The following is a 16,689-nucleotide window of genomic DNA, read 5'->3' as shown; positions in this document are numbered from 1 at the left end:
CTCTATCACACTTATCAATGTTATACGTAATTACTTATTATAATACTGTCAGTGAATAAATACAAAAAAAAAAAAAAATACGTGTGGCACTCGGGGACTGCCGCGGTAAAGCTATTGCATAGCATGCCTTCAAGCCACACCTCCGTGCCGGTCGGAGTGTGGAGCGTGAGGTTTTTCGTTACGCAATTTCTGGATTCGGTCCCCGCGCTCAAGGCCCGCGATAGAAGCTATGCAATAGCTTAAAACTATAAAAATGATCTATTATGTAATGTATTCTATTACATTACATAATCGAAAATACACGTCATACACTTCCATACTAATAGAGTGATCCAAATAACTTGAAAATTATTAAGATTGGCATTAATTAACAAATATTTATTTTTGTGCCCAAATTGAAGCCCTATTTCACAAGGTTATAGCAAGGAAGGGATTATATTACTTAGGCTTATTTAAGATGGCCCAAGACATGTTTATCGGTTAATTAAAGTTTTACGTTCAAACAAACAAGTGCTAATACGGTGTGCATAAAAATGTTTTCAACATTTCTGTGAACTGAAAATTAAATGTCGCTTTGTGAAAGTCATTTATACTTTTTGAAGTGAAACTTCTTTATCTGGGTTAGAAAAAAATTTAGTGTAACATTTTTTCGTTACGCGTGACATTTTTCCGTTACGCGCCATCTTTTTCTTATCCCTACCACGCGTGGTTCGACGTATTTCTGTAAAGTTGCTTAAAGTAAATTATTTTTTGAAAAATAAGGTCATAAAGAAGTTTCACATCTTACGTGTGTACACTAGTACACGCACACATTTTTTTTAGTTCATATACATTGGTCTATCATTCAACAAGGCACACTTAAAATATATTCATTATAGCAATGAGTCTTGCTGAGGTTAAATTTACATCAAACACGAATTAGGTTTAGAAGTCAGTACAATTTAACATTCCTTCCAGTTTCATTTCACCTGAAAAACAAATTCATTCGTAGTCTGTTCCTATGGAAAATGATCACTGTCACTACTAAGTTCCAACAATATACAAATCAAAGTGAAGTCCCATGTCCCCTAGTGGGGTAAGGGGCAGATACATCTGTTTCACTGATCGATTTTCTTTAGGGACAAGTAGGTGATCAGCCTTCTATGTCCTACCAAACCAAGACTTTTTTTTCTTCGTCTCCACCGGGAATCGAACCCGGGACCCCTCGGTGCTATGCTCACGCGTCAACCACTGTGGTACAGTACAAACCACACAAAAAATACACCACATTTAAATCAATCTATTTTGCTGACCGTACACATTCAAAATCACCTGAACGGCACCGGCCTGCGAAACAATAAGGCGAGCGCACAATTTATCCGCGATCCCGATTACACCCCCTCCCTCCCCTCGCACCTCACTACCCCGCTACTCCACCCCCCCCGCACCTTCGTAATTGACTTTATAACGGACAAACCGGTAATGGGTCTAAACACTTGAAATTTATTGGTCTGAAATAATTATGTTTGATTTTGGGTATCATTAAAATGAACTAAAATAATTATAAATGTGTGTGTGTCTGTCTGTCTGTGTGGCTAGGCAAAACAAACGCACCGATTTTGATGAAATGAGAATAGTTGAAAGTTGCAATTAGTACAGTTTTAATGAACTTTTTGTTTATTATGTAGGTATCAGATGAAAATTATTTGCAATCACTTAGTTATATATCCAAAATAAAACGTGCAAAAATCTAATTTACATAAATAAAAACGACACACACCTGACTGTGCAATTAAACGTATTCCAGATGTTCTCAAAGTTTTACAATAAAGACCAATCATTATTATTTTCGCGTTTTTTTTACATAAATACAATATCTTCTGCACACCTGGCCAGTCTACGTAATGAATTGATACTTAGCTATGGTCAAGTATTATTTATTTCTTTCGTAAATTACATAACAATATTTAATAAAAATGTTATAGAGCTGAATGTTTTTTAGTTTGTATGTAACAGCAAAACTAAATCACGCACATGACCAATATTTTAATATTGCACTTCAAAATTCACGAGAAATCTGCCAACATAACCATCACATATTACTTAATAACTGTTACCAACATCATGATTGTATTTTTGTAAATACTACCTGTGCTTCGCATTTTCACCCGCGTGGGTCCGCTCCTGTTAGTCTTATCTTAATTATACAGGGTGTCCCACTATTGGTATACTAAGCGCGAAGGGACTTGTAGTCTTGCATACACTGATCACAAAAAAAAATACTTAAACAACAAAATTACGTCAACAAATTTTTGCAAAATTTTTCATGAAAATCCATGTTTTCTTCTCAAGCTTCGCGCAGCCGGCATATACCGCTTCTCTAATGTGAGCTTTTTTCTATGAATACATAATCTTAAACGATAGCTCACGTGCTGGTGGCAAAGTTGGGCGGGTTGCTTATTTTGGGTGTACACATAGTTTTAAGAATTCATCTATTTAGAAAAAAATGGAATTTTATAAGTATTTTTTGCGTACTCAGCGTATGCAAAACTATAACCTCCTTTGAGCTTAGTATACCAACAGTGGGACACCCTGTATAATATAGCCTTCCTCGATAAATAGGCTATCATACACCGAAATATTTTTTTCAAATCGGACCAGTAGTTCTTAAGATTAGCGCGTTCAAACAAACAAGCAAACTCTTCAGCTTCAGCAAATAATATTAGTACAGATTTGTAACTGTCTTTTAATTGGGTAAGGAAGCTTGTAGTTGTAAAGAAACCTAAGACAAACTTATTGCTCTTTCCACGAAAGCCCTAAAATCATCAACATCATAAGTATATTAACCACACAGACAGCAGAGACGCCTCCTTGGTACAGTGGTTCTCCATGGGTTGGATTCCCGGTGGAGACGAAGACAAAAAAAATGTCTCGGTCTGGCAGGACACAGAAGGCTGATCACCTACTTGTCCCTAAAGAAAATCGATCAGTGAAACAGATGTATAATGCATCTGCCCCTTACCCCACTAGGGACATGGGACTTCACTTTTTTATATTAAATACAAAAGACATGATTTTACGAAATCAGATACAGCTTTAAACAGGTCAGTGGTATGATCACAGAACCGTTGCGTCAGCGTCCAGCACAATAAATCCATGGATCCCCGCTCAACGGTATTTTAAGTTAAATCGAGCAGCCATGACGTCGCTTATGGCTTTCTGTTATGCTCTGAACATTCCACGTAGTGAAGTTAAACAAATATAGTTTTATGGAGATGTGTTTAATTATTGTTAGTATCTTGTTCATAACTGAATCACTACATGGTATAAAACAAAGTCGCTTTCTCTGTCCCTATGTCCGTCTTAAAAAACAATGTAACGGATTTTGATGCAGTTTTTTTTTAATAGATAGAGTGATTCAAGAGGAAGGTTTTAGTATATAATATATTAGGTTTTAGACAAAACGGGCGAAGCCGCGGGCGGTACGCTAGTTAGGTATGAACAAAAGCAACAATTTGCTTCAGCCTGCTGCAGCCTATTAGTTATATTTTATAATACAACAAATTATTTCCACTATTGGACTGGTAGGTACATGATAACAGTCCTGGGTTCGAATCCTAGCGTAAACTCGCAAAAGGCAATATTAGGTCACACTGCACACAGTACCGCTATAACAATATAGGAAAACCAAAAACGTTATTGGACCAGTTAATTTTTAAGAAAAGATTACGCTAGTCTAAGAAACTCATTTTGAAGTGACTTTAGCTGCGTTGAGAGTAAAATTTCAAAGTCATGGCAATACCGTCACGCCATGGAGCGAGGCGACGATTTTGGTATCTTGCCAAAGTATCACTTCTGACACGTATGCACGGCACACACGCTCTTATTTTTAAATATCACTTAATAACAATACAGCACGAATTATACCACAAAAATCCAATAAATCCTCCTAAAATTCAGCATACATTGCTCGCGTCCTAAACAGTGCAGCTTACATTGCCGAAAAACAACCGCAGCCTACTTCAGTCAGCGACATTCATCACACGACCGGAGCGCGATCAGTTGCGCGACTAACGGCCGTGTCGTTGTCGCACGTGTAGCGTCAGCATGTTATGTGAAACTTAATTATATTGGTCGTCCGCTCCGGCTTCGCCCGTTGTACACGTTTACGTTTTCGTTAAGGAATATTATAAAAAAAATTTGCGAAATTGGTTTAGCCGTTCTCGAGTTTGACGATTCATTTTTATGAAATAGATAGATTAAAACGTTTATTTTTTTTACTAGACTCATAAATAAAAGTTTACAGATTTGGGAACATAACTGCAGTTTTTGACCATGTCCATACACAGAAAAAGAGCGTGTGTCCCGAGCACACATGTCAGAAGTGAAACTTCATTGGCAAGATTCAAAGATACCATAATCGTCGCCTTACTCCGTGACGTGACGGTATTGCCATGACGCGACCTTCAAATTTTACTCTCAACTCGCCTAAAGAAGTTACAATCCAAAAGACATTTATTTGCTGTCTCTACACAATCAGTTTTCGTGGACAACTGAAAAATCATGGCTCTACAAACGAACGCTTTGCGGTCAGCTGATTAACACGCAGTTGACGAATAATAATTATACACTCGCTTACCGGGAACTAGCCACATGCTTGTAAAGTGCAGCACATAATGCATAAACATCCTTGTGCTTTATTGGAAAACTAGGTTTCCGCCCGCGGCTTCGCCCGCGCAGTCAAAGAAAACGAGCATAGTTCCCATTCCCTTGGGATTTCCGGGATTGCGTCATTTTCCCGGGATAAAAAGTAGCCTATGTCCTTTCTCGGGTATCAAAATATCTCCATACCAAATTTGATGAAAATTGATTCAGTAATTTAGGCGTGATTGAGTAACAGACGGACAGAATTACTTTCGTATTTATAATGTATGGATAGTGATAAAAATGATTAAAATACTATCGGTTTATCAAAAGGCGAAAACAGGAAGAGAGTGGTAGTGGTATCAGCATTTGCTGATCGTAGATATATTTTCCCTGGAGTTGACTGATTTTCAGTGAATCCTGAAAATTTGAGTAGCAGTTTATAGATACAACTGCTTTTCAAATAGCGTGTTGTTTGAAAATGACAATATACAAAATGATGAATCTAAATATCTTTATTCTTCGACGTTTGACCAAGGTTTGACCTGAGATTATCATTTCATGATTATCTGAAACATTCCTGAGATTATCGCGTTCAAGAAAATAATCAAACAAACTCTTCAGTTTTATAATTTCTAGCATAGTAAGTAATATTAAAAATAAAATATTTTTACGAAATAAAAGGCATCCAAAACAGTTTCGCCATGTTCAAGCTAACTTCTATAAATGCAAATTTATTTATAAACGCACATCTGAGTAAAGATGATAAACCACCGTTTTGCAGCAATTGCTGAAATAACCACTGCCTCTTTCTCTCCTCACCATTTTATATATCTCCATCCCTCTCGCACATACGTGACTGGCCATTCTGATGGACGTTTGACAATAACATTAGTTTTGGAGGGAAATGCTCTGATTGGATTATTGAAAGATGTCCCGTGATTTATGGTGAACTTTTGTAATGTTTCCATTGATTTTCCTTATCGGAAAACTTTGGGATGTGTGGATGTACACAAACATGCAGCGTAATAGATTAGTTTGGTAACTAATGTGTACTTTGAATATACATTAAATTGGAAATAAATATTAAATAGGTAATTCTATGATGATAATTTAAATAAATATCGATGACATCGATGATTAATGTGATAGGTGCCATAAAAAATGGTTTACTGCAGTGCGAATAGTATAAAAATTTGTATATAATATGATAGTTGGTACTTGGTAGGTACTTAGGTATTTCATAAGATGTTCTGTTGCTATTTTTACCTAAATAGGATTTATGAAAGTGTATGATGTTAACCAATGCCAGGAATGTGTGTGCGAAATACTTCAGCCTTTTTTTCGTTTTTCCTCATATCGTATCGATTATATATTGAACTGTATTATAGGAAAAAAGCCAACAACAACCACACAATAATTCATATAAATATAAAAAAAACCTCCTCACAGTCTTTTAAAAAAACATGCATTGACACTTACGCATTGTCTATGAAAAAAAAACAAGACGTCACTTTTAAATGATCTATATTCAAATGTAATTCGGTAAAGCGCGCCATTCTCGGCGCGACGTGTATGTTCGTATAGTCTGTCAGACGGGAGCTTTAAGTACATTTCCTTCATTTCGAAATTCCCGCTCACAATCATTGTAGCAATTTTCCGGGGCATCCGTCGTGAGAGGCCGCGGGGGCGGTAGTCTAGGAGCCGACATATAAACTAGACTTTACATTTACCTGCTATAAAACTACTACAGAAAGTTATTACAATAATTAATTTTTAACACATTCAATTCAATTAAATTCATATTTCATATTTCAATTTGGTTTATAAATTAAAAAGATGGGCACCTTCATTTACAAAAACTCAAACAATCTTCGAAATAATTGACTGAATAAACTGTGCTTATTTGAATTTCGTATTATTTAAAATGTCACTCAGAGTGTGTACTTTCTTCAAGTTTCAATTGACGATCGAATACGTGGTAGGCTTTAGTGAAACTAAATTAAATAAAACTAAAGTAACAATAATTTATAATTTAGCAAAGAAAGAACTGCAAAATCACATCATATCAATTAATACAATATAGTTCTTTCACCAAGAAAAAATACCCCAAACCACATATAAATTAGATACAACAAGAACAATCTATTAAAAACTTCATCCAGCTCTCGGTCCACGGGGTGGGGGTAAAGTGGGGGTGGCAGGAGGCGGCCGGGAGCCCAGTGACGTCGCTTGAGCGTGTGAAAATTACATTCCGAGAGCGCCTCGCATATCTATCACTTGCAAATTTAACTTTAGTTTCTGAACGCTAGTGTAACCATCCACTTTAATATAACCCGCTTATGTACGATCACGTGAATGTCCTGCTTTATTTTTAATCTGTGGATTAGTTGCCGCAGCTAATATAGGATGGTCGATGACAAGCGGCAAAAGGATTGTAATTCAAATTAGACGTAAATATTATAAATAATTTTTTAAGTTTAAATCGTATAAAAGAACTTTAGAATTTAATACCAAGAATTGAATGTATATAGGTTCAACCTATGAAAGAAATTTTGCACAGATTTGTAGACCGTGGCCATGAATTGTTTAAATTTTTAACTAAGAACTAGTTACTGTCTGAAATAGCACATAGGCTACTAATAAATGTACTAGGTTCAATGTATATTATAATGTTCTTGTATTTTGAACGTTTAAATAATAATGATAATGGTTCCATATATTCAATTTTGTTTTATCTGGTGAACAAATGATGATGATTAAGTATAATCTACTATTTGTATATTGTTCATTCGTTAGTGCCCTTACGCACTAGCGGTTAACCGCGGGGGCGGTTAACCGCGCGGTTAGCCGCTTTCCCATTTTAATATGCAACCGCTTATGATTGTACGCACTAATCATAAAAGCGGTTGCATATTAAAATGGGAAAGCGGCTAACCGCGCGGTTAGCCGCCCCGCGGTTAACCGCTAGTGCGTAAGAGCACTTAGGTACACAAATAGGTAAAGCTAGTCTAATTTTATACATAATTTTTGAAGTGAAAACTTAATCTTTAGCGGCGTTGGGTATAAAATCTTAAACTCGCGTCAGGACACGTGGCCTGATCGAAAAAGCGTATGACGGATTTTTTTTTAGCCCTTATATTCCATGCGTAAGACGGATACCATTCCAAAATATCAAACATGCTGAACGTTAATAATCAAGTTTTCACTTCTGCCGGCATGCCTGGAGTGCAACCCGTCTTTTTTTTATGTTTAAAACGATTTATCTCAAAAACTACGCAACCGATTTTAAAAGTTCTTACACCATTAGAAAGCTACATCTTTGCACTTTTTTATATCATACATTTTTCCTATAGAAGTGGCTAGTAATTAAAATATTCAAGTTTTTCAATACAATTGTAGTAAGTTGTTTGCGACAAAAATCAATACAAGGTACAGAGCCAAATGGGACCTCTAATGCGATTCTGATTGCCGGGAAGGTGCCAAGAGGTGAAACGTTTACATTTTTAATGTGATTAATGTGCAGTCTAGCTTAGGTTTGCTAATAAACTAAATATTACTTGGTAGACTTGAATTCTACACACTGGGGAAAGACAGGAAATCGCTTCCGCCAGCCATGTAACTGACTTTGCTCATAATTGATAAAAAAGCGGGTGCACCGAACACACGTGTCAGAAGTGAAACTTCTTTGTCTTTAAAAAAAGATACCAAAATCGTCGCCTTACCCCATGATGGTATTGCCATGACGCGATATTGAAATTTTACTCTCAAAGCGCCTTACTTAAGAAGTTTCACTTCAATTAAGGGATTTTAAAGGTGATATTGGTCAGGACGATCAAAGTTTTTGGTGGTCAAGAGCTTGCTCTCCATTAACAGCAACACGTCAATGTAGGTAGGTACCTAAAAATAGATCTAAAAAAACCTTTTATTTTAAATACTCGTGAAAATACAAAAAGAAGCAAATACAAATTGTCTTTAGGTATACCTATTATGAATACGGCATTAGGCAATAAATGATCTCATTTTTTATTGTATTTTTCCATTTTCTTTCCAAGTCTTCCTATCTAGAGCCTAGGTATATTATATTTACCTAAAAAGAACCACTTTCTAATAAATGAGAATTAATACATTGTAGTATTATTTTTTATTTATATTTTAATCCAACCAACAACTTTAAAAAAAATACCTGTTTAGGTAGAGCCCTTTTACTTTTAATAGTTTTTTATTTACGTAATTATTAATTAATGTTAATTACCTTAACTATACAGGGTGTAATCGTTAAGTGTGCACAGGCGATTTTTCCGTAAGTATTACAGATAACGAAGAAGTTTCATTTTTATATAATATATAGATATTAGTATATTACACAGTCTGTTTATTAATTAACCATTTCAATATTTTTTTATTCCAGAACAATTTATTTTAAATACATAATTCAACACATTACTTTATAAAAACTTTATGACCATTATAAAAAGAAATAATATACAAAGATGTTCATGAAACAACAACTTAAACATATTTACAACATAAGTACCAAGATACAAATCAACAGTATTATAAATTATAATTTAAATTCAACACTCAACAAAATATACATAAACGCCAATCACAGTTCTAATGAAATAAGATAGGCCATAACTTACGCTAAATATCATTAAAATTTACCAATATTTCTGTAAGGAATATTAACATTAAATTATTAATAAAATCGCTACTACATACGTATCTAATAGTGTATAAAATTATTGATAAAAAATATGATGTTTGAATTCCCATAAATATTTATAAAATGTATGAATGAACGTATGAAAAATTCTACTAACAAATTTGAAAAACTTAATATTTAAAAATGTACAGAGATCTCAAATCGTTCTCAATTTTAAAAATAATATCCTGAATATAACTTTCTAAAATCCTTTTTTTTATTAATTATAGTTATTTATAGATATGTATTTCAATTTTCAATGCAATAATCTGAAATGTTTGTGTGGGTCGTCTTATTACATGTATGTAGGTACATTCATTTCTAATTTTCAAGATTATGTACTAAATATTTCTAATTTTATTATTGCACAGACATTATTATAAAATCATTATCAATAGTCAGCATATTCCTGCAAAAATATGAAAATCATAACATAAGAAACACAATTGTACAAATAAATAATACGATTATTGACATACTTACATATTGTATAATTTAATTATTATTTATTATTCAGCCAAACAAAGAATTAATTAATTAGTCAACAGTAGTAAAAATGTTAGACTTTCGCTTCTCTATTTTGCTATGCTATTTTGGAACATCTAGCGCCATCTAGTGTCAGATAGCGGAACTATTCAAAAAAGCATCTGCATGGTTTTACGAAAAATAGTTAAACAACATGTTTTAATATTGTTCATTTAATGAAATATAATTTTAAGCTATGCGAATATATAATCATTTGTTAAAATATAATAGATTTAGGAAACTAATTATAAGAATGGCTTATAATATTTTAAACACCGCCTCCGGCACGAGCAACATATTAAGTCCTTACTTAATTACCTTTAAGAAACACCTTGAGATCTTTTAATGAACAAATTAGGTTTTATTACTTTGTATATATGTATTATAACAATTGATAGTTTCTATTGTTCCAGTAATAATGGCTACTCAAAGATAAAAAGAAACTAAAATAATTTGAGACCCATTAAATATTAGGTAATAATGTTAATGTCTTTTTTGCAGATAGGTATGCCACTTGATAACAGATATCAGAAATTAAAAGGATCTTTAGACGAATATATCTGAGTACTTACATATTATTTTTGGTTTTGACAATTTATATGTAGCTTATTATCCGTGTTCTTAAATTCCTGTTAATATAATTTGGATTAATACAATATTTTAAACCTCATTGAAGCCTAAATAAAACCTGTTCAAGTTACAATGAAAAAATTCCAATCAAAAGATAGTATATAGCACACTAATCTTCGTTAAATAAAATGTGTTTTATTTATAGGTATCTCTTCTCGCCGACGCAGGTTCGATTCCGGGCTTGAGTTCGATTTTTTTTCTATTCAAGCATAAAAATAAATATCAAAATCTTTTCTATCCCTCACAAGTCACACACCTCTCAAAGAAACAACCCATACCCTAGTATAAGCATGTTCTATACAGTTGTACACCCAGTATGTAGATCCTTCCATGGAGGCAAGCGTAAGCCTTTCATCTCGCCGACTGACCGACATCTTGCGACGTGACAAAGGCCGATTGTCGCCGCGTCGATAAATTAAAAAAGGTACATCATTAGTACTTGAATGAAACTGGATCTGATATGACGAAATGTGTTTGATTCCCAATTTATCTATATAAAGCTTCAGTTTGTTTGTTTGAACGCGCTTATCTTACAAACTAATGGACCGATTTCAAAAATTAGCCGTTGTGTATACAAATACATGAGTAATCCATGAGTTCTATCTATACTAATATTATAAAGAGGAAAGGTTTGTATGTAAGTATGTATGGTTTTCACGCATGAACTACTGGACCGATTTTGATGAAATTTGGCACAGATAATCTTCCTACAGTTTCATGTAAGTTAGTTAGTTTTTTCCAAATTCGCTTTCACGATTTGACACTATTAGTCCACACTCACCATTCGGACAAAACCTCTTCTTCCTTTTATCACGTTCTCGTTTCTTCAATGACTGTTTCTTATAGCTGCCTACAACCTAGGTACCTATCTAGAATCTATTTAAAATTTCTCAGATAGTTCCCGTATTAAATTCCAACAATATTTATGAAAATACGCCTTAGGTCGCGTGTCATCAAAAACATTCATTAAAATTACCTTTTAACATAGCTATCCAAAAATAGGCCAAAGTGTGGAAATTAAACTATTCGATAATATATTATTATTACTTCATTTCATAATAAAGCTGTTTTTATAATAGAGAATATTATCCAAATCCGATCTACAACAATAAAAATAACGACTTCCAGGTGGCACCATTAGTTTAACGATAGCCACTGGCGATTTCTATTCCCATTTTTAATTGCGAGTTTAATATATCTGTCTCTATTTAAAAATTTCTGTTTTATAATGTAGCTCTTTTGTAGCAATTTAATATTTGCCGGATATGGCCACATTAATTATTGTTGGAAACTAACAATTGTAGCAACTAGAAACGATACTTTGCTACTTCTTTCATCAAATTGAATTCGATAGGTATTTTATATATTTTTTCTATGCATGTATTTTGCAGAACAATTTTTTTTTCAATCAGGTAGATTCAGAATGGTTTAGATTTACTTAGATACAAGTCGTACATGAGCAAAGCTGCGGCAATAGGTAGTAGGATGGTAGTAGGTAAGAATCTCCAAACCATTTCATTTTTTTATTTTGTTTCTTACGCACTTTATAAATCTATACTAATATTATAAAGCTGAAGAGTTTGTTTGTTTATATGTTTGTTTGTTTGTTTGTTTGAACGCGCTAATCTCAGAAACTACTGGTCCGATTTGAAAAATTCTTTCGGTGTTCGATAGCCCATTTATCGAGGAAGGTTATATCTATACTAATATTATAAAGCTGAAGAGTTTGTTTGTTTGAACGAGCTAATCTCAGAAACTACTGGTCCGATTTGAAAAATTATTTCGGTGTTCGATAGCCCATTTATCGAGGAAGGTTATAGGCTATGTATCATCACGCTAAAACCAACAGGAGCGGCGTAATGCGGGTGAATCCGCGGGGAACAGCTAGTCTAACATAGGTAAAACTAATGTGTATAAAACCTCTTTTCCCAAATGTTAGTTGCATTAACGATCCATTAGTAAAACAAAAAGCTATTAATTACAATACAGTTCATCGACCTCAAACAAAAGCTCTCAATCGCCATGTTACTCGATAGTATTTAATTCTATATTATAGCCAATAGACCGCCATTCACGACCGCATCAAAATTCAAGACAGCGCGCCCGTGCCGATATTTTAAAAGAAAAAAAAATGACATATAGCGCGGGCAATCAATGCTGTCAAATGGCGCCAAAATTCTCCCACGCAATATTCTTGCCTCGTACTATGTGAGCTTTTAATTTTGATTTATATAAGAAATAAAATAAAGGAATTGGATATGCAAATACAGGCTTTTTTATTACATATACATATATTATATTGGGCTTATTTACTTCAACTGCAATGAAAATTTTAACTGCATTTTTTTATTATTTTAAATACATTTTAAAAGTACAAGTACACACCTAAGCAACACACGTAAGTCATGGATTTATTTATCTTAACAGCCATTCAATTACTTGAAATTTAACACATAGGTACGTAACTTGCACTTCAATTTTAATGTTTTCCACAAGTGTAATCACCCATCCCTTTCCCACGTATCAAGTCCATCTTCCATCTTCTTCTACAGCTATAATAAAAGATAATCGTTTTTAAATAGCCCCGATTGGCGATGGGAACAACTCCAAGGCAATTTGCCCTGCAGAGCCCATACTTATTAGCCTTAAAATTACTCTATAGTCTATGCATATTTATGTAATGTTAATTTACCTTCTATATAGCTTGGCTGTTTAAAATAATCACTGTCTTGTTGTAAATATAATTATTGCTAATGTGGTTGGGAAAACGACATGTCTGAAACTGTGAATAGGCTTACGATAAATTTATTATGAGTTTTCATATTTAAATTTGAATCACATCAATAATTATTAAGAATGGGCAATATACTTTACCTACATACCAATTTTTATGGCGACCTCTCATGTATTCAGTGTTTGTAAAGTAGGATGATTCTGCGTAACTGTGAGCGTTTTATTGTTGAGGCTTGAGCTGAGATATTGCAACAATTTTTTGTATTCCTTATGATTTTCTATACATTTTTCTGTTCTAATTAATCATAATCAAACTATCAAAACACAAGGTCAAGGGCATCAATATAAAAATAATATAAAAATAATAAAAATAAAAGACACAAGTGTCTTGTTATTTAGATTTCTATGATAAAAATAGTGCTTAAGTTTGTGATAGGTACCTACAAGTTTTTGAGTATAGGTATAGAGATTCCAAAGTAAAAGCCTAAAGTATAACTTGTTCTCACGCTAAAACTTAAGCAGTATGTAAAATAAATACAATTTTGTACCATCCGGTCTCGAACTTTCGACCCGCCGTAATTAGGCGCTGTAGGCGTGGTCTCTCACAAGCCTCGAACCTATACTAACTGCGCTGAGCCGTTCCGTGCCTTTAAATATAATTCGTGGGATAAAAGTTATAATATTAGCAAAAAGCACGGCAAAAATGGTTTACGTTTGGTCCGTTTTCACGCCCAAACGGCTGATTCGTTTTTACAGATTTTTACATACTTAGAAGGTCACCCAGCAACTTGAGCTAGCGCGCAACAGCAACTTTTGTCTCCGCAACTATTTTGTCTCTCCCATCAACTCTATGGGCTAGTAAGAAAGTGCGCGCACGTAACGACGCAACATGGACGCAACTCCCCATAGAGTTGATGGGAGAGACAAAATAGTTGCGGAGACAAATGTTGCTCTTGCGCGCTAGCTCTTAAATAAACTTAATTATAGAAGTACATATACCTTAAACATTGTACAAGTTATCAGCCTGGAAGAAATTGATCATGAAATCTGCTGTTAGCTCGGGGGTTGAAGGGGAATTTTTAAAATACCTAATATTGAGGCGTGCGAGTATTGTCGGTACACGTAGGTAGAGTATCTTCATGGTAAGTATTTAAATTCCAAAATAAATTAATATGTGTCGCATGTTTTTAATATTTTCGATTATCTGTGTCATGCATAATTATTTAAAGATATCTAATATTCAACTTATTAGAAACTAGAAACTAGCTTTCCAACCGCATCTTCGCCCGCGCAGTCAAAGAAAAACTCGCATAGTTCCCGTTCCCGTGGGATTTCCGGGATAAAAATTAAAACCTATCCTATTTCCCGGGGTAAAAAGTAGCCTATGTCCTTTCTCGGGTATCAAAATATCTCTATACCAAATTTCATGCAAATTGGGCGTGATTGAATACTTATTATGTAGGTATGTTTCCTGCGTATACCACGTATTTAGGGAGTTAGTTCCTATAATATGACCATCGTTACCCACGTCATATCTGCATGCTTGACTCCCATTCCCAAAACTTTCTTCAAGGAAAAACGTTGATAATTTATTCCTCATATATGCAAAACGATAAGATCATACAAGGCGTGGCCTCACAGGAGTATTAGTAAATTATTTCTACGAAATGAATGCAGCAATTAGGCGGGTAATTGCGAAGGGCCCGCCCGCCATCCCATCACTCTAGATCTACAGATAAAATAGATTATCTACTCGACTGAATGACTATTGTATAATCCGTGCCTTTTCGATTTTTTTTTTAATTCCAATTACAAAATGGCAATTTCATGTCAATGAGAGAGGTTTTGCAAATAATGAATGAAGATTGTAAAAAATTAATAATACTTATGCGCAGAATTTTGATAATGTATCTACCATCGTGTAATCTCACATCCTGCAATATGAACAACAAAACGAGCATCTTATTGTCGTCGAAATTAAAAATGTTATTCTTTTTAAACTGGTCCAACAGGCCTCAATCAGAAATACGCCGATCAAAATGCAAATGTACACTTTTTTGTCGTTTTGCGGACGGAACGGGCCACTATAAACTGGCAACAAATTATACGTCAGTTTTATTTTTAATTGCTATGGAAGCCACCGTCTTCGCCAGGGGCTTGACCCTTCTATTTTTGAATAATGGCGCGCAGACACGTGATTGGCCGGCGAGGAAGCGTTAACATTCTGGAGAGTTTATGAACGCGTTCGTGAAGATAAGATCTAGAATGGAATACGTAATTGCGGTAATTCTATCTAGAATACAAAAACGGTATATAACTTCGGTCTGTTTAAGTATAGGATACATTATACTACATACATGTTTGGTATAATGCGTAGGTAAATTTTAGTACTTTTTTAAATATTCATATAGTCACTAATTTAATATATATCTATATTTCAATCTAGAAATGTTTTATAAACAATATAATTCGAAAATTGTATTACAGATTTTCTACTACAATATAAACTGCATGTATAGGTAGTGCTACACGGAGATAGGTACCTACTGCAAAAGCTGTTTTTTTAGCTAGAAGGAAAACCTACTTATCGTTATTGATACATTATACATAGGCCCTAGCCTATAGACCAGCAATTAAAATTGATTTTCCGTCCGTAGGTATTTCAAAATTTTCTTTTTTCAACCTAGGCGATTTTAAAATACATAACTATGATACTTATATTGTGTTTTTCATTCTGCCCTGTTTGTTTGATCAGATTTATTTCTGGAATAGCTTTTCTTTACGTATTGCATAGAACACAGGGATAATCCTGCGTAGGTACACGCAGGCTCTTGTTTTCATGCAGACACTGAACTAGATCGCAGGCTAATACAAATTCATGAGTTACAGTGAATAATAATTATGACGTGGTTACGGTTAGAGAAATGGTTTTACTGCTCATTAATTATTTACCGTGCGTATAATATCAGGCAGCCAATAAATATTATAACATATTATGTTAATATTTTACGTTGAGTGTACAAATACTTTGGGTAATTAATAATTATATCTAACTGGATGCCATAAATAATAATGCAATCTCTTAGAATAGTAGCAAATTGCACACTATAATATTATCTTATCGGAAAACGAAACAAATGACGATATTTAAGAAAAAAACGAAACCAGTTTAAATGGTTTAAACTCAATAATGAACTCTAAAATGTACGACAAAACAGAAAATAATTAAATATTCACTCAATTTCAAAAGTATCTGTGTATCTTTACATTTAATCCCATTTTAACTGATGTACCGGATGTACCCTACTTATGATAAAGCACATTACAAGTGTAAAATTTCCTTCGTTTTTAACAATTTAGGTACCTACCTATTCAATTTACTTTACTCGTCAAACATTAAACAAATATTTCCAAACGCAGCTGTCAAATCTAAAAGACATTGTCACATTGACAGCCGTCAGATATGGTCT

Source organism: Colias croceus, chromosome 18, assembly GCF_905220415.1.
Source record: "Colias croceus chromosome 18, ilColCroc2.1".
In the NCBI taxonomy this organism is placed as follows: domain Eukaryota; kingdom Metazoa; phylum Arthropoda; class Insecta; order Lepidoptera; family Pieridae; genus Colias; species Colias croceus.
Note: the sequence above shows the minus strand (reverse complement) of the source record.